We start from the raw sequence: 20,843 nt of genomic DNA on the forward strand, positions 1-20,843 counted from the left end.
CAGAGCCCTACCCTGCAGCACTGCAGGAGAATTTAGTGTCTGGACTCACACTGCCATCCCTGGGTCCTCATGTCAGGGTCCTCATCAGATGCAGACTGAGCTGCAGATAAAGCTGGTTCTTGGGACTGCCTCTGGAATAAGAGTCTTCTACAGAGTGACAGTTATTTGTTATGTTAGTATCATCATTGATGCATCCAACATACTGAATCTCCTACTGGGCTGAAGGATCCAACTTCTACAGTAATTACCAACTTATTGCAGAACAAAGAGGGCAAATGAGGGAAGGGATGTGTGAGGGTTTCACCAGCCCTGGACCTGATCCCTGCAATTGCACCTGGAAACAGGAAACACTCTGAGTTGCCCAATTCATATAACTCATTTCCATCACACAATCCCCAAATCCTAGAAGATGCTCAGAGCTGAGATCACCCACATGAGGAGGATATACCAAAATTATCTCAAAAGGAAGAGGAAAAACCTTTCCCTTATGTATATGTGATGTAATTGTATCATCCCATCTAATAGCATCAGAATTTATAAGAGATATTGAATAATGACAGAGCCATGGTCCTTTATGCCACAAAGGATGAGGGTGCTCCTGAGGACATGTGAGTCTTTCCTTCTTCCTCCTCCTTTCACCTGAGGACTTCAAGTCCTACATGAGGGTAGGAGAAGGTTCTTGGATTGCCACTTGCAGGTGATTAATTTAAGATAATCGGCTTCACAAAATCTGCTGAAATAGCTTGGTTTACACTTCAATCCAAAACCAGAAGGGCAGGGACTCTGTGTGTGTGTGTGTGTGTGTGTGTGTGTGTGTGTGTGTGTGTGTGTGTGTGTATGTGTAGATGGACTTAATAATATTTTGGAAAACACACAAAAAACACACTGTACTTTTCTAAAAACTTGGACAGATAATGGGAAGAAGTAGTGGTGAGTATAAGTAGTTTCTGTGTTGGGGAACAAGAAGAGGGAATACCAGGCAAGGCCAGGAATTTCCTTCCCAGCCACTCCCTTACCTGACCCTGGAACCCCTCATCTCTCTTGAGATGATCATGACATTTGACTTATTATTTCATTAATTTCACACATAGTATTAATTGATTGATGTGTGATAATTCATCCTTGCATCCCTGGAATAAATGCCAACTGTTTATGATACCTAACTAATTTTATACTTTAGTATATTTTTCTATCTTGCATTTTGTTGAAGGTTTTCTTCACATATTCAGACAAATATTGAATTGCTCTATTCTTTTGTTTAGATGACACCTTCTAGCTGTGGGTCAGCAAAATATGGGCTTTATTTAATGACTGGGAAACTGTTTCTTTCTCTTCTATTTTTTGGAACAATTGGTCCAAATATGGAAGAATTGTTGATTCATTTCACTTGAAAGATAGATGGAGTACAGCTATGAATCTATATTGACTCTTGACTTTTATTCATGGATGTTTATAATTATTGAGTCTGTCTTTTCAGATTATGTATCCTTTTTGCATTTGTTTTCAACATATTTAGTATTTCTAGCAATTTTTCTGGTTCATGTAAGTCTTCAAATTTTTTGACATGCAATAACTCAAAATATTCTTGATATTCATTGTCATTTATCTTATGTTTCCAAGTATTTTCTTCATTAGATGTGCAGATCTTCTTTCAATTACCTTCACCACAACTACCACTGCTTTTTAGGAAATTCTTAGGTTTAAACTCCTCTCAAGAATGTTCTAATGAGCTCAGTAATGAACTTGGATCTGGACGATAAAGCTGAGGATAGGAAAATGAAAGTTCACTGCCAGAGACACCCCTCTCTATGAGCTGGGTATTTGCTGAGAGAGAGCAGCACACTGCAATCCTCAAGGTTTGCCAGTCCTCATGTGGAATCATTGGCTCATGAACCAAAAACACAGCCACACCAAGATAGACCCTCACTTCTACAAGTAGGATTTGAACAATGATGGAATCACCACTTCTTGACCACATTCACTCTGGACTTATGCTCAGAACTACCTTCTGGTCAGGATGAAACCTGCACATCCAGATCTTCCTTAGAAAAAGTAGCTCTTATGTTCTTTAATCAGTGTATGTTCTATCACTGGGTTTAGACTTGTAAGTCATTCTCATTTTATTTATTTTATTTTTTTACATGGTCAGATCACATTTCATCTTTTTCCTTGTTGCTTGTTTTTTTTTTTTTAAGATAAATGTATTGGCTGGAATTGAAACTGGTATGGCAGGCAAGAATTCTACCACTGAACTATGCTTACGCCCCCACTGCAATTTATTTTGTATCAAGCATTTGCTGATTAGAATACTAAACAGAATTTCAATAAGTCTATATGCCTTAATTTATTTATATTTTAACCTATTTAATGTTGTTTAAATTGTTTCCAATTTATGGGCATTGAAATGCCATCTGTAACTCATCTTGTACATGTAATCACTCAGAAAAATATTATTCTGGGTCTTAAATGCACAACAACAAAAACACATCTGGAAAATTGTAAACTCTCAGGACATATTCAACACATTACAGAACTGTTGGAATAGAGCAAAAATAATAAATATGGAGAGAGAGAGTTGCTATAAAAAGTTTGTGAATAAAGAGTAGATGTCCCTAATTGCAGCATTCTGGGTGCTTTCCAGGGAACCACTATGTACATCTACTTCAAGTCACTGAGCAAGGTTTTTTGGCTATAAACATCAAATTTACATCATTATATTTTGCTTTCCCATGTTCAGCTGATTTATCTGCATGGGAAAACAACCTTCTTATTCTAATTATGAAGAAATCTCAATGGCCCTTAGAACACAGTAATTAAGTACACTGTAAATGAACTAAATATTTTAATACACAAAATTGAGAGGATTTTATCATGTAACCAAAAAGTATCACTATAGACACATGTAAATTATAATTTCCACAGGGACGTTGCAGTGTCCACCTCTCATAGTCTCCTCTCACTTGGAAGAGTGGAAGACATGGACCAGCAGGGGCATGTGAAATAGAAAATGCAAGTTGCATGAGCATTGTCACTCTCCAGTGTTCCAGGCCACATCTGCCTCTGTCTGGATTTCTTGTCAAAGTCAAATGAACCATGATTATGTCCTGGGTGGTAGCACTAAGAAAAATTAGAAAATCAGAACTGGAAGCACAGGAGATGGTTCCATGGATCTCTGTCTTCCTGGTGGGAGGAAACAGAGAGGCTCAATCCAGACCTCCTCATCTTCTCTCGGTAGCACCTTGTCCTTGTGCCCCATGGGCAGTGTAGACTCCTTTGCCCACCTATTCTGGGCTTCCCAGCAGGGGGATCTTCATGTCTTCTGCCCTACCCCAGGGCCTCTGGTGTTTGATAGCAAAGCAGTGTGCACACTTCTTTTCTCATGTCTCACTGATTCATATGTTAATGCACTTCACTCAGGAGAATACCTAGTGAGGCTGGCATGAGACCTGGTAGTTTTCCTCTCGATGGTGTTGCCACCACAGTCAATCCTACCTGCATATATCAGCCTCTCCCCAAGAAGCTGGAATTCAGAAACTTCAAGGGACAAAGAGCCAGTTTTCTCAAAGGTTATGTTCATGTTCCAATTAGGCATCCTCTTTCCTGAGAAGGATCCCTCTAGATGCACCTGGATACTCATGAGGTCAGGAACTGTCTTTAGACACAGGTTGCACCAAACAGAACGTCATTTCATAGTTATAGGTGCTGGGTGGCATAGAGGATTATGGAAATATCTCAGATTCCAGGGATGGCACAGAATATGAGGTCCAAGCACATGTCTGACTGGCACTGGTCACCTTGACAGGATGTCACACCAGCTCCCTCTGCAGAAAACTTTGGTTGTTCAGGCAGGATAAGGTGTGAGATTTTGTTCTTTCTGATCACATTGTCTGCTTCACAGAAATTTAAATGAGTGAAGCCTGACACAGTATTAATATGAAAATCAAGAAAACTTCAGTATAAAAGAAAACAAGAATAAATGAGTGATTGATACTTCCAAGAATAAAACAAAAGAAAGAAAATTAAATGTAAATGGAATCAGTCATGTTCTTTGGCAAAGTGGAAAATTACCAAATATTGGATGTCTGCTATTTTTGTCTTGGACCCTCTTCTGACTTATACATTGAAATCTTCCATGCTCTGTGTGACATGATTGTCCATACCATGAAAAGCATCAGAATTCATAAAGGTTTACAATAAGCACAGAGACCTGATCTTAGATGGCACAAAGGACTGAGCTTGCTCCTGAGGCCAGGCAAGGTTTTCCCTCCTGCTCCTTCACCTGAAGATGCAAGCTCTACCTGATGGAGGGTGGTGCTTTTCCTTTGCATTCCTCAGGAGTATGACATAAGAAAATTAACTTCACAAAATCAGATGAAAGACTGTTTACTCTTCCATCCAAATCCAGAACAAAGGGAAGGAAATTGCATATGAGTGCATGTGTTTTCACCTATATGGATATATATGGATATATATATATGCACACAAGTATACATAAATATATATGTATGTAGGTGTATATATATGCTATATTTTAAATAACACATAAAAAAACCCTCTACTTTGATTGAATCTGGATTAGATCATGGACAAGCTTAGAAAAAACGGAATGGTGATTATCTGGGGATAACATATTGTTAAGCAAGAAGCAGGAATGCATGGCAAGACCCAGAAATTCTTTCCCAGTCCCTGTATACATCTGTCCAGGGTCCCCTCATCTCTGTCCAGATGATTGTGCAATTTTACTTATTGAACTGTATATTTAAGTATTTATAGTCATTTAATTGATGCATAATAATTCAACCTTGCATCCTTATGATAAATGCTGATTATTTATGACACTTTAATATTTTTACATGTTACTCTATTATTCTATCTTGTATTTGGTCTAGAATTTTGTCCCCATATATAGAAGAAGTATTGATATGTTATTTTATTTTGTTCTTATTACTCTTTATTTCTTTGAATTCAGGAAACTTTAGACCTTCTATAATCGCTGGGGAAGTATTATTTCCTTCTATTTTTGAGGAGAAAGTGTTCCCAAATTGGAAGGCCTGTGGAGCATTTCACTTTGAATGATAAGTAGAATGCTGCTCTGAATTTATAATTACTTTGTCTTTTATTCATGGGTATTTATTACTACTGATTGAATATCTTCATTTTATATGTCTAATCAGATAATAGAATCCTTTTTTTGTTTAATAGGCAGGGAATGGGATTTGAACCTGGGTCTCTGGCATGGCAAGCAAGAATTTTGCCACTGAGTCACCTTCACACTGCCCTAGATTCTTTTATGATTCAGTTTCATAATTGTGGATATTTTTTGAAATTTTTCTACCTCATCTAAGTTTTCTAATTTTTTTTAACATGGGCAGGCACTGGGAAACAAACCCATGTCTCCAGCATAGCAGACTAGAACTCTGCTGGCTGAGCCACCATGGCCCCTAAATTTTTTGACTCACAGAACTTCAAAACGCTTCTGATAATCATTGTTACTTCTGTCAATGTGCCAGTTTGAAAGGATTTATGTTTCCCACAAAAGTCATGCTTTAATCTAATGGAATCTTGTGGAGGCAGCAATTTCTTTAAACCCCCTTCAATACTGTATGTTGGAAACGTGCGTAGATTATCTCCATTCCAGGTGGTTCTTGATTAGTTTATTGGAATCCTTTAAAAGATGAAGCATTTTGGAGAATTCTTCAGAACAACAGAGTTCACCAGTCAGCAATCTTTGGAAATGAGGAAGTACAACACCCCTGGGGGTGTGTCGTGAAGCAAGAAGCCTGTAGGAAAGCTGGTAGGCATCGCCTTGTTCACCACGTGGCTTTCCAGTTGAGAGAAACCTTGAACTTCATTGGTCATTGTGAGTGAAGGTCACCTCTTGTTGGTGCCTTAATTTGGACATTTTTATCAACTTGCTCAAATGCAGATATTTTCATGCCCTTAAATCAGTAAACTTGCAACCTCTTACATTCCACTTTTTGATAGCCACTCTATTTCTGGCATATTGCATTCTTGCAGCTTGCAAATTATAACAGTCATGTTTTCAGGATTGCCATACACTAATTTGCCATTCAATAATTCTGGTAGTTCTGTCAATTCAAATGTCTGGTGATCATTTCTATTTCCTTTATTATCCTTTTCAATTCCATAATGTACTTTTGCTACTGATAAAAATAACTATCTTTTTATTGAAAATAAGTATTTGGTTCAAAATTGCCAACATATGTTCCTTTGCTTCTATAATCAAGTTTTCTTTCTATTTGCAATGGAAAGTAGTAGGAGACCTGTTCCATCAAGGAAAGCATGTCCAGAAATACCCTCTCTCTCTTCACTGAATAATAACAGCTCTAACCTGCAGAAGAAGGGTTCTGAAATACTCAACTGAAGACAAACTCTGCATGGTCAGAAATATCTGGGTAAAAAACAGGAGTCAGAAATACATGACATGACATGCATTCATTCAAAAACTGGCATAGCCCGCCCTCTGGTGGTCATATGTGTCTCCTGCAGCCCTGCCATTGCTGTCACCGAAGGGGAGGTTTGTGTCTAGGCCCCACCTGACTTCCTTTCACTCTGTCACTAGCACAGTAATAGGTATCCATGTCCTCAGTTTTCATGCTGTTCAGCTTTAAATAAACTTCATTCTTGGAGGTGTCCATGGTGATGCTGACCTGGGACTGAAGACCTGGATTATAGTATGTGTTCCTTCACCCCATATTCCCCCAATCCACTCCAGCCCTTTTCCCGGAGCATGGCGTATCCAGCTCACAGGAGAGAAAGTTAGAGATAATCCAGAAACAGTGCAGGTGAGGGACAGGGTCTGTGATGGCTTCACCAGTTCAGGCCCCGACTCCTGCAACTGCTCCTTGGACAGGACACCTAGGATTAAGGAGAACCACAGTGATTCATGTGCTCGTATCCATCGCCATATTACCTTTATGTCTGAATTCTTGAGACACCCACATGTGGGAGCTGCCTCCAGACAAAGAGCCACAAGACTTTCATGTCCTTGTGAATGACATCCATGATTCAAAGGAAATATTTCCCTGACTGATGAGGAGCCTTAATTTAAGTGCAGGTTTCTGTGGTTTCATATGTTGGCCATGTAGCAATTTGCATTTGAGAGGTAACTCTGGTAGTAAAATAAAGGAGATAAGGAGAGGTACTTCTATTAGAAGCAAAATGTGAGGAGGATTTTGGCTGCACCCTAGGAGAGCACAGTCCTCTGTTTTTGAGTGCTGCATCTACAATCCTTGTTTCCTGTACTTTCAAACAGGAAATGTGTTGCATGAAGAGAAAAATGGGTCCTACAATAAAATTATGGCTCTGAAAATATGGTCCCTGTGCCCCTTCTTTCAGGGATTATATAGATTCGGTTGTGTGCATGTTTATATACATATATTCCAAATATATCAACTATATAATATGTTTACATTCCCTAACCACATTAGCTATTATATATAGTGGTTGATTTTTGTACCACAGTGGAGAGAGGGGGACTTGCCATAACTTTATCTACTTTGTTGAAGTAATTCTTCAGTTGCTAGTTCTTGTGTTAAATTTTACTAAGTTGTGAGAACAGCCATAAATATTCATTGCAGCTATTAGTTGTATAATCCCTCATGAGAGCCAGAGAGGACATGTGGGTGTCCTCATATCTCACCACTCAAGAGCTCAAGTGGGTGTCCTCAAGCACTACTTGCCCTAGTCCTGCTTCTTTTATGTCAGAAGTGTGCAACTGGGGCAGGTCAAAATCACTTACTTTCTATTTCTTCTCATGGAAAATGAAAGGATCTGATGGACTCATTTATGAATATTACTTTCTACCCATTTGCATCACGAAAATATCTTGAAAACAACATTTTGAAACCTGGATATGCAATAATAGCTGTTAAAGATTAAAAAATAAATATAGTAGGAAATTCATTTTTAGCCTGTTTTCAACTTGGTGAGGTAACAACATGATGCCAAATGATTTTGTTTGGATGCTAAAGTCACAAAAGGTTTATAGCACTGTCCTAGTTTGCTAGCTGCATTGATGCAATATAATAGAAACTCAATGGCTTTTAGAAAGGGGGATTTAATAAATTTCAAGTCAACGGTTTTTAGGCTATTAACATGTCCCAATCAATGCAAGTCTATAGAAATGTCCCATCTAAGGCATCAAGGAAAAGATACCTTGAATCAAGAAGGCTGATGAAGTTCAGGGTTTCTCTCTCAGGTGGAGAGGCATATGTGAAACGTCTCTAAATTCCACAAGAAGTCTTTCAAATTCATAAGAAATATTTAGACTCTCTCTCAGCTTGGAGGGTACATGGAAAATGTAGTATCATCTGCTAGTTTTCTCTCCAGCTCCCCAGATGTCATTTCCCTTCTTCTTTTCCAAACTTCACTGGCTGGTGGACACTCTGCTTCATGGTTCTGCGGCATTCTGTTGTCCTTCTCTTCTCTCTTTGAATCTCCCACTTTCTCCAAAAGGTTTCATCTTTTATAGGATTCCAATAAAATAGTCAAGGCTGACCAAGGCTGAAGGTGTGAAGACACATCTTCAACTAATCCAGTATAACAAGCACTCTTGTGTGAGTCACACCTCTATGGAGGTAATCTAATGAAAGTTTACAAAATGCAGTGCTGAATGAGAATTAGAAGAAACACCTATCGTTACAAAATGGTATTAGGATTGAAACATGACTTTTTTAGGGTACGTGCATCCTTCAAACCAGCACAAATAGTATTTGGGATTTAAAGAAAACTTCATAATGGATGTTATAAGGTAAATACATGGTGCATGAGGCATTCAAAAAGTTCATGTATGGAGGTGCTTTGAAGAGATGTAGGTAAGAAAATGAAGTTAACATGAGGACTAATTTTTTTCAGTTTGATGACATTGCTGAAGGCCAATTGCATGATTAATGGATGACATATGTCCACATCTTCGTGTTTGGTTCACTGAGAAGAAGGTTAGCATTTGGTTACACTGGTGCACTTTGATTGACTCTTGACATATTTTGTGTTTCACATCATTTTATTGCTTTTATTTATCAAGAAAATTGCTCAATACAGGTGCAGTAATGAAATTTCACTTTAAGCTCAGGAACAGAATCCAGTGCAACTTTACCAAAACCTGATGATAGAGAAGTCATGAAAAGAATCATCAAATGCTGAAAGGGAGCTCCCTTATTTGACCTCCATAAAAGCCCTGATACTGACCCCTGGATTATGTGGTCCTGAGCTCCCCCTGCACCTTCCATGATATTGTCACTTGGGTCCATGTTCCCAAGCTCCTTTACCCTGACATGCTTCCATGTATCTGGGTTGCATGTTCCTGAACTCCCCCTGACCTTTGCTGGTCCTGGCACCTGGACTCAATGCTGCTGAGCTAACTGCTGCTCCCTCTCTCTGGGAACTGTATTCAAAGTTCCTTTAAGCTTGGTCCTCCAGGGTTGTCATCAAGGGATCCTACTTTCATCCTTGCAATGTGAGTCCCAGACAGCATATATTTATGGTCCTGCACATTCAGGTTTTTGGTAGTGCATGGCAGTTGTAACTGTCCATGGCAGCTGTCATGGCCATGGGTAACTGAACAACAGTTGTGGTCAGGATGGCCATCATAGCTGGCCAGTATCTGCAGTCATTTGTCAGGTTCCTCTGGATTCAAACTGTTCATGGGTAATAATGACTGTGTATCAGGATAAAAGGGGAAACAAATTCCCTTAAAGAATTCTCCAAATGAGAAATATCCCCTCCAATGTTTGTCTTTACATTATCCAAGAACTTTGGGATCATGAAAGCTAACTGGAGGACACTTTACATGGGAGATTTGAGTCCCTTCACAGTGTCTGACTCAGTAATATATGCCATGTCCTTGGCTATCATAGTGTACGTTTGTGAGCCTTATCTCCTGAAAGGATGAATCAGCATTTCACAGAGTCTTTGTAGTGTATCTTAATTCCATCATTCCAGATCCTGCCCACCATGAACCTGTTGGAAGTATCCCATCAAGTAGCTATGGAAGTGGAATCTAGAATATGTCAGCCGCAGTTCTGGGCCTCTCAAAATGACCCATTACAAATGTGCTATAGTCATGGCCTAAGGTTGAGAAAGTAAATGATCTCCAAGGAATGGGAAAAAAGTTACCATGAATGTAAATACCATATTGATTTGCATCATAGTCATAAACACTAGTCATAAAGCATCATGTTTTCAGTCCCTTTACTAATTATACCATGGACCTCATTTCATCATAAATATGGAATTCCATTGTTGTAAATTTATATGTTAATCTTTGCACTTCCCCTATTGTGGGTGTGGCATTAAATATGTGGAAGAGCCAGGAGTGAAGAATTTCTATTGTGCAAAAGTCCCAATAAATCCATGTCTGCATCTGTGCCTGGTATGATTTTTGGTCTCACAACAAAAGCCCATGCTTTGCAGGAATTCAATCAGTGCTCAAATATAAAGGGAATGCCAAGGAGAATTTCAGAGGCTCCTAAACAATTCTAAGTGTCCCCCAGACTCGACCATCTGTACCTGATTTTTGACACCCCAGGCACTAAGGCATCTGGACAAAAAATTGTATTCATTGTGAAGTGTTGTCTAAAGAGGAACTTTGGTTTGGTATTTGTGAGGTACAGACATCAGAAAAAAAGAAGGCATGTAAGACTAAATTTTAAGAAATTTGAGGGGGCATCAAAGCAATTTTATGATTGACAAATACAGTAGAAATTGAATTTCATATATAACCTCAATGTCCACATAATTTTCAAAGTCTGACAAAAAGACATTTGGGAGTTCTGCGTTTTTATATATAGCCATGCAAATGTCGTTTATATACACATGTACTTTAATAGGCATTGAGTAGTTTTCTGTTTGTTGTAGTTTACCAAGGCAGCTGATTAATTAAATTCATTCAAATTTAATGTGCCATTTCCTCCAGAATGCATGATCTAAGAACTAATTAACCTGAGAGTAGAGGATGTGCTGAAGGAGCTGAGGGCTCTCAAAACTCCTTTCAATGACAGAGTCCAGAAACACTGGCATGTGTAGGGATTCTGCCCACGTTTGTGCTGAGTGTGAGAGTCAGTCAAATAGATGATGATCTTCTCAGTTACAAATAATGATATTCTCTCACTGTCCACAATATCAATGCAACTGGTGCCAGAAGGATTCTTAACCACTTGTCCATTCTGGTGGAGGGAAAGTCCCTGAGAAAAGTCCAGTGATCATGATGTGGTAGAGAATCCACTTCTGTGAATTCACCATTCTATCAAGCCAGCTGCTCATGGATGATGAAGAACTTGGTAAGACATGAAAATCTCATGAGCATGAGCCCATTCCCACAGTACATTTGTTGTTAAGTGGTTCTTTGATGAAAAGCAATGCTGTGTGGAATACCGTGACAGTGGATAAAGAATTCCATAAGTGCACCCTATCTACAATATGAAATGAGCTCCACCAACATTATCCACTTGAGGCTAATTGGAATGTCAGGATGATGAATGAGGCTGAGCTCTATGAGGAATATGTTTATGACAGAGGAGAGAAAGACTTCCAGGTTAAATCTCAGATTCTGCTGTGAACTTTTGCACTGTCTTTTGCTTACTCCAGGATTAATGGCCTTTTCTATAAAACTAAGAGATTTCTGTGGATGTCTTTTCATTTAGTGATTATGTGTGCCTGTGATTGTCACATACGTTTCACAGAGGAATTACGTGGATGTTAAGAGCTTTTTCCCTATTTAAGTTTTCTCTTTTTTTTTCCTTTTCCAAGGTGTCTTTTCACAGGTTCAATTGCATGAGTTAGGCCTAGGATTTTTGAAGTTCTCGCAGGCCAACATGCCAATTTTAGTGACTTGACACTCCACAACCAGAGCAGAGAATTGATATGCTACCCCTGGGATGAGGGACTGGAATGGATGTTTAGCATGTGTTATGATGGGTATGTAGTGTACCACCTGTTCTTTAAGAGTTGTGTCATGGACGTGGAGCAAGATGGTGAATTAGTGTCACATGGAATTTAGTTTGTCCTCCAGGGAAGCTAGTAAATAGCCAGAAATGGTACAGAACAATAGCTGTGTGAACACTAGGTCCTTGACATACCACATACACTAGTCTGGACCAGGTGGACAGGCTTAGAATGCATAAAAAGCTGAAAGTTCCCATGCTGCAGAGGCCAGTGCCCCTTTGCCACAGGCACAGCAAGCTGGTTCCCCAATAGGAAAGGAAGCAGTCTTTACTAGCAGCAAGGGGTAAACTCAACCAAGATCTAATTGTGGAATTGATTAACAAATTATGAGTGCTTAAAATAGGCCCCATGTGCAGATAATCCTGCAATAAAGACAAAACATAAAAAGTATTTTCCTTGGAAGAGACATAGCAGGAATGACAGAAAAAATTAAAAAGAGTCTTTGTGATTGGAAAACACTTCATCCCCAAATTAAGGGGGCACATAATTCCTGGGGATATACACAACCACTTACAAACATAAATTCATGATTGACAAACTCATGATTTTTCAGCTTGAAAAATACTTTTTTTTCTTTTTCTCCTACTTTATCATTAGGTAGAACTGGAATCACTCTTGTCCTCCACCGCTGTCCCAGTCAAAGGAAGAATCAAGCTTGTCTGAGAGACAAGGTAACTAGTCAGGTGAAAGAAGTTAATTCCCTAAAGGGTGTACCCTCCCAAGGAAAAGGTATGAGGTGCAAGGGTAGTTCAGTGGCAGAATTCTTGCCTGCCATGCAGAAGAACTGTGTTTGTTTCCTGGTCCTTTCCCCCCAAATAAACAAAGAAACAAAAAAAGTTCAACAACTTGTGCTGCAATAACAAGATATTCACATGGAAAAACAATGAAATGTGACCACAGCATAAAGAGAAGACAAAAATGTGAGGCCCAACGTAAAGCGTAATCCTAACTTCAAGTAATTCAGGTATCAGGGAGTGGAAAACTGATGTAATTAAAGCCATCCTACAACCTCACCTCTGTCTCAACCATGCATCCATGAGGGAAATTCTTCTGAGAGTAAAGGCACCACATCACTAAATGCTGGTGGGAAGCCACAGGCAGAAAAAACCCACATTCATGCCAGGATAGGAAAAGCACAGAATCTAGAGCTTTATAGGAATGTGTATCAAAGTGTTGAGTTTCACCCTCATGGAAAACTGATGCTGGCTACTCCTTCCTCCTGAGACATGGGCTGACCTGGTCTGGGAATATCTGAGTGGGTTCTATTATATCTGAGATGGCATGCCTCAACAAAAAGACTCCATATAGCATGGGAGGAAACAAGAATGAAAAATTCTGAACCAGTTAAACAGAATCTATATGCTACAGGTCGAGAACAATTCAAACTGAATGTCAAAGAACAGATAGAGAATAAAGCCATCCAGCCAAAAAAAAAATCGTAGATTAAAGAGTGAAACAACCTCAGAATAAACTCATTAAAGAAATGAAATGCCTAGTGTTCTAGTTTGCTAGCTGTTGTAAAGCAATATACCAGAATCAGAATGACTTTTTAAAAGGGGAATTGAATTTATTGCAAGTTTACAGTTGAGGCTGAGAAAATGTTCCAATTAAAACAAATCTATAGAAATTTCCCATTGAACACATCTGAGTAAAGATACTTTGATTCAAGAAGGTCGATGAAGTGCAGGGTTTCACTCTCAAGAAAGAAGGTCCATGGGTGAAGACAGTCAGTGCTTCACTCTCAGCTGAAAGGGAACATGGCAAACATGGCATCATCTGCTAGCTTTCTCTCCTGGCTTCCTGTTTCATGAAGCTCCCTGGGAGGCATTTTCATTCTTCATTTCCAAGGGTTGTTGCCTGATGGACTCTCTTCTTCTCCTGGCTATGTCATTCTGCTCTCTCCGAATCTCTCTCAGTCTCCAAAATGTTTCCTCTTTTATAGGACTTCAGAAATGAATCAAGGCCTACCCAAATGAGTGGAGACATGCCTCCACCTAACCCAGTTTAACAACCACTCTTGATTAAATCACATCTCCAGGAAGATGATCTAATTACAGTTTTAAGCATGCAATGAAAAATATGGATTATAAGAAACAACTGCCTTTACAAAATGGGATTAGGATTAAAACATGGCTTCTCTAGGGTACATACATCATTTCAAACCAGCACATCTAAATATCAGGAAAAAATTTTAAGTCATAATATGATATTTAAAAATATGATCCATTCAAAGGACAATGCATCTCTTCAAATGGAATACAGAAGTTGAAACAACCATTTCAGGATATTTGAACAACATGGAAAATCTCACAAAAATATAAACAATGAGTAGAGGGAGGATATAAACAAGAGATTGGATGAACAAAAAGAATTCAAAATTTTGAAAAAACAAATCAGAGAATATATGGGGATGAAAGGCACAATACAAGAAATAAGAAAAAAATGGAAATCTATAACAATAGATTTGAAGAGGTAGAGGAATGATTAGAGGAGTAGTGAACTAGACCTGTGAAATCCAAAACATAACAGAAAAGAATGGAAAATACAAGCAGGGTCTCAGGGAATTGAATGACAATCTCAAGCACATGAATACATGTGTTGTGTGTGTCCCAGATGGAGAAGAGAAGGAAAAAGGAGGAGAAATACTAATGTAGGAAATAATCACTGAACATTTCCCATCTTGTATGAAAGACATAAAATTTCAAATACAAAAAGTGCAGCATTCCCCAAATAGAAAAGATCAAATGGACATTCTCCAAGATGTTTACTACTCAGATTGTCAAACGTCAAAGAGCAAGAGAGAATTTTGAAAGCAATTCATTACATATGACAGTAGCCTAATAAGATTATGTGTGGGTTTCTCAGCAGAAACCATGGAGGTGAGAAGGCAGTGGTATGATATATCTAAGAGTCTAAAAGAGAAAAACTTCCAACCAAGAATTCTACATCTGGTGGGCCATGGTGGTTCAGTGGCAGAATTATCTCCTGCTTGCCACAGACATGGGCTCATTTCCAGGCACTTGCCCATGAAAAAAAAATTCTATATCAAGCAATATTATCCTTCAAAAATGAGGAGGTGATTAAAATATTTATACAGACAATCATTCAGAGAATTAGGGACTACAAGACTGGTTCTTCAAGAAATACTAAAGGGATAACTACAGGCAGATAAGAAAATACAGAGAGAGAGGTCTGGAGAAGAGTGGAGAAATGACAATATCAGTAAAGTTAAAGGATGAAAAAATTAGATATGACATATAAAAGCCAAACACAAAACAGCAGAAAAAAGTACTACCTCTACAGTAATTAGATTAAATGTTAATGGGTAACTCCCCAATCAAGACACATAGACTGGCAGAATGAACTCAGCACCACAGCTGAGCTATGTGCTGTCTACAGGAGACTTGTTTTAGACCCAAGCACAAAAATGATTGCAAGTGAAAGATTGGGGAAAGATATTTCATGCAAACAACAATCAGACAAGAGGAGTAACTATACTAATATCAACAAATTAGCCTTCAAATGTAAAACAATTAAAAGAGACAAAGAGGATACTAAGTACCAATAAAAGGATCAATTCAACAAGAGGACATAACAATCATAAATATATGTGCATCATGTGAGAATGTTCCGAAGTACATGAGGAAAATACTGCTAACATTGAAGGGACAAAGAGACATCTCTACATATTAGTTGGAGACTTCAATTACCCACTCTCATCAATGGATAGAGCATCTACACAGAGAATCAATAAAGAGAACTAGACTTAACAGACTTTTACACAACATTAAAACTCACAACAGCAGGATACACATTTTTCTCAATTGTTCATGGATCATTCTCAAAGGTTGACTATTTGTTGAGTCACAATCTAAATCTCAATAAATTAAAAAATATTGAAATCATACAAAGCACTTTCTCATGTCATAAAGAAATGGAGTTGGAAATTAATAACAGGCAGAGGAGTTGAAAATTTGCAAATATATGGAGGCTATACAATACAGTCTTCAAAAACAACTATGTTAAGGAAAAATTACTAGAGAAATAGAAAAATGCCTCTAGGGAAGTGAAAATGAAATCACTAAATATCAAAGTTTATGGAATTCAGTAATGGCAATGTTAAGAGGGAGATGTATTGCCTTAAATACCAATATTAAAAAAAAGATTAAAGAGCAAAAATAGAGAAATTCACTGTTCACTTGGAATAACTAGAGAAAAAGCAGCAAATTAACCCAAAGCAAACAAAAGTAAAGAACCAATAAAGATTGAAATAGAAAAAATGTAATTGAGAATATAAAAACAATAGAGAATATTAAACAAAAAAAACAAAGACAAGAGTAGGTTATTTGAGTAAAATCACTGATATACCCTAAGATAGGTTGACAGAAAGAAAAAGAGGGGATGCAAATAAGTAAAAATAGAAATGAAAGAGGAGACATAACTGGTAACCCTGTAGAATTAAAAGTGATAATGAGAGGATACTATGAGCTACTACTATATGAACTACTATGATATCTAATAAACTAAGGACCCCATGGCAACAGACAGGAGGCTCTAACTGGATGTTCTTACCAGGTACCCAACATTTGTCACCCATGTCATGGAAGATGAGGCAAGAGAACAAGATAGTTCTTGCTTTATTTGTGTCTTCATAATAGGGATGTGTGCTCCTGAGAGGAGACAGCAAGATGTGCCAATATAATCTATTTTAAACTTTCTTTGATTAGTAGATGGAGCAGGGGATTGTTAAAATGGAATAAGATCTATCCATGGATCATTTGTATTTGGTGTTTAAAGAAACGAGTACCAACCTCTGAAGCCCCTGTCTTATTTCCCTGAGTTTTTCAACCAGGGCGCTTGCATTAATATAGGAAGTGACCCCGCATGTCTGTAGTTGTTATTGTGCCTCCATTCATTCTTTCTGAGAGGTAGTTGAATGCATGTTTACCTTTCTCCTTTCAATCCCATAATGTTATAGAGGTGCTAGACATCTGGCATCAAAGACTATCAAGCTGACAAATGGATGACTTCAAGATTTCTCCAGCCTCGATCTGCACCTTTCCTTGAGATGTTTCCTAAGCTAGTTCATGCTACTCTATGTTGATCATTCTGCGCTTTATGACTTTAAGGAGGTTGATCATTTTGAACTTTTTTCCATTATATAGGATCTTTGAATTCCTCATAGTGCAGTTCTGAGACTGTATATCTGCAAAATTTATGGAGTGTGTTTTACATCCTGGCTCTATTACTATTGTTCTTGGCTGTCATGTGCAAGCCAACATGACTAGAAATGGTGATGAATTTTCTGAACATGAACAGCTGTCCTAGGCAATATTCCTGGACTCTTTCAGGGCATTTCTGAGTAAGGCTCAGCTCCAAAATAGCATTCCCATTTTATTGTCTTAGTGGTAATTCAGAATATTAGAAAGAGCTGTATCAGCCTAATTTGTGTTAAACTTTTCTATATAGAGTAAGTGAAATACTTTTATTAAACATCCCCCATAGATGTCATTGACTGGTACATGGTGAGTTTCGCAAAGAAAATGAATTGCTATTTTCCAAAGCTGAAAAGATGATGTGTCATTATGTGTGCAGTCTGATATTTCCATAGTATGACAATGCACACAGAAATACAAAGAGACATGAAAATACACATATCTAGACCAGACCTGTTTCTTAATCTGCAAGTAAACAACATTATGCCTTAGGATGTGTAGTGGTCTATAAACTACAGAAAACAACAGACCTAAATAATGAAAAGCAATCAAGGAATTCTAAAAATGCATTAAAAATTCTGCCAAAAGTAAACTACATGATTTATTGAACAAAATGTATGTTCAAAATTTTTAAATATGAGTGGAATATCACATAATTTTGGTGATGTCATAACAATAATTTTTAATATGCAGACTTTACAGTACCTAAGACATCATCAATATATAGAATGCAAAATAATCTAAGGATTTAATTAATATTTGACACTCATATTTCCTTTTATCTTTTGCAAATAATAAACAATGAATGTAGGGCAATGGGAGATATTAAGGACTTAAAGATTTGTCAAATGATCTCACATATATCTCTCTATATTAATCATATCCTAGATCTTCCTTCACAATCATTAGCCTCAGTATTAGGCTGTTTTTTTTTTAATCATCCTTTATTACAAATATATAGGAAATGCAAAGTGCTATATTAAAATGATGATTCAGCATTCATGACAGAGTATGAAAACAATTTATATTTTTGTATTATTATATAAAAGGGTCTTAATAATGTTTTTACCATTATCCCTAAGTGGTAATATATATTCATGTACAAAATAGATTAAATGTTATTTCCTACAAGGAAGGAAAAAATGTTCAAAATTTTTACTCATTTCACTTTTGTAATTATAAATCTGGTCATATTTTCTCAGGGACACATTCACTGTGTACAAATAATTTTCTTTATTAAGATGGTTGTTGTTGTAAATAAAACAGAGCAAACAAAATGTAAAACTCATTTCTTACATTGCTGTTGCTACTTTAAAGGGGGAAATTTTGTGATGAGTATTCTGTAAATTCTTCATCAATATTCAGAATGAGCCTTGAGATTTTCTTTAGGGGAAAAATTATACATTTTATATCACCACGTATTTGAAATTGTGCATTTAAGCAGAATCTTGAGTGTTCTTCAGGTGTGCAATATAAAAGAACATGAAATCTGCATTTCATATATACCTATATATATATAGTGAAGTTTTGGAATTATTTTGTTGTTATTGTTTGCTTGTGTAAGAGTTCCACAATGATACTTTAAGCATAGTTTAAAATTTAGGCATTCATCTTGTTTGAAGAGATTTAGTAAATAAGTGTTCCCTTTCTGACCATCATGACATCCCAGATTCTTATTGAAGAGCCAGGTCTCAAGGAGTTGAAAGTATTCTGAAAGTTGGTCATCAGAATCCAATAAGTCCTGCAGGTGAATATTTTCTGAAGTGAAACTTGGAAACTGATGACTGAGGAAAAATCCTGGGAAGTGAATTTCAATGTTGGACACACACTCAATAACAAATGTCCTGACAGTGCTGTTAAGTCTATTTCAGGTTGGATCCTCCTAAGTTCAGGTGTGATCCCAGGCCTCCCTTTAAGGTATTGCTTTCTAGTTCTCCCTGAAATTAATGGGGACACCTAGGAATATGAGAAGCATCTCATCAATGATGAGCTTTCTCAATACAGTCAGCAGAAGAAGGACCTGCTTAATTTCCCTGAAATCACAAAGGGGACACAGTATGTTAAGTGAGGTATGATTGATGGGCACAGAGTGTTGAAATGTGTGGCGATAACATAGCTGCACATAGCCAAATGTTGTAAGAAGTTACAAAGACATTTGCGCACTTGAAATGAGTTATTTATAATTAAAATGTTGTAAATCATGTGGTGAAATGCTACAAATTTAGAACTAAATGTTTTCAGGCATATATTTCCGTTTATGAATATTTGTTGGAAAATTTGGAAATATTATGAAGAGAGATACAGCTCTGTTTGCTTATTAAAATAATGCTATTTCAAATAGAATAAAAGACAAATCCACAAATATATATAAGCATTCAAAAACATACATAAACAGGGTGATACAATGGTGACTCAGTGCCAGAATTCTCATCAACCATGTTAGAGACCCAGGTTCAATTCCTGGAGGCTTCCCATGCCAAAAAAAACACAAAATATATGCATGCACATACTAATATTTACACTAATGCACACAAAGTGATACATGCTCAATTCTGTAAGCACTATCCCATAAACTAGCACACACTCAGACACGGACAATAACAACCACCATCTAAAACATTGAAAGATTCACACACGCTAGTCTGCTAAAATTATCACACAAAAATAACCATGATAAGAAACACAATCATGCACACTAGCATACTCATTATCACCCAGGCAGTAACAGGTATGACTATGCATATTTTAACACCCACAAATACCTGCACATTTAATCCTACAAGTGTACACACAAGGCTTATTCAAGATGCCCCTGAACAGACTCCTTTTGCTTTGGCTCATTAGATGGCTCCTGTACACCAGGAATCTTGGGTGCCCTCTGAAGCCTTTGCACCAAGTGTAGAGGGACATTTTTACATGGGATCCACCTGCATTCTCTCACATGTAGTGGTACATGGCTACTTCCAAGGCAGTCTTGGGTCTCAGACGTAATGGGAACTGGTTCCTGCTCATGTCTCTGGCTGAAGATCCTGTTAAGCTGGAAAATGTTGGGTTATGAAATACACTTGACACCAATGAATATCATCTACTTCAGATTGCCCCTGAGAATCACAGAATCTATTGGTTGAAAGAAGAAACTACAGGAATTTCAGGCAATCACAAGCATCTGAGAAAACATCTCCAGACATGTTTCGCTCTTACAGCTGTAACTTAAATGGGAGATTTGTGGACAAGTTTAACCACAGTATGTGATTCGAACCATCACCATCTGATCTTTTTTCAAATGTTCCTTTCACGCAAAGAGAAGTTTGTAGACATCAAAAAGAAAGAGACTCATGGTTGCCAAGGCCATGAGGTGAGATTTTCTCATAGTGCACAACCAGTCCACAGGGAAAGGAAGCACTCACCTTCCCATTCTGGGACCTTGATTGCCATGTATGTTTGGGTTCTCATCTACCTGTGGGAGCTCCTTGTTTCTAGCCCATGCTGACATTCAGCAGGAATAGCATTCTTCATGGGATCACAGGGCAACAGCTCACCCTCTGTTTGCATCCAAATAAAGAGACACCTTCTACTTCAACAGATCTTGTATCCCTGAGTTCCTATATGTACACATCAATTTTATAAAAATAAATGAAATCAACATATATATCTTGAAATATG

Source organism: Tamandua tetradactyla, chromosome 3 (genome assembly GCF_023851605.1).
Source record: "Tamandua tetradactyla isolate mTamTet1 chromosome 3, mTamTet1.pri, whole genome shotgun sequence".
Taxonomy (NCBI): domain Eukaryota; kingdom Metazoa; phylum Chordata; class Mammalia; order Pilosa; family Myrmecophagidae; genus Tamandua; species Tamandua tetradactyla.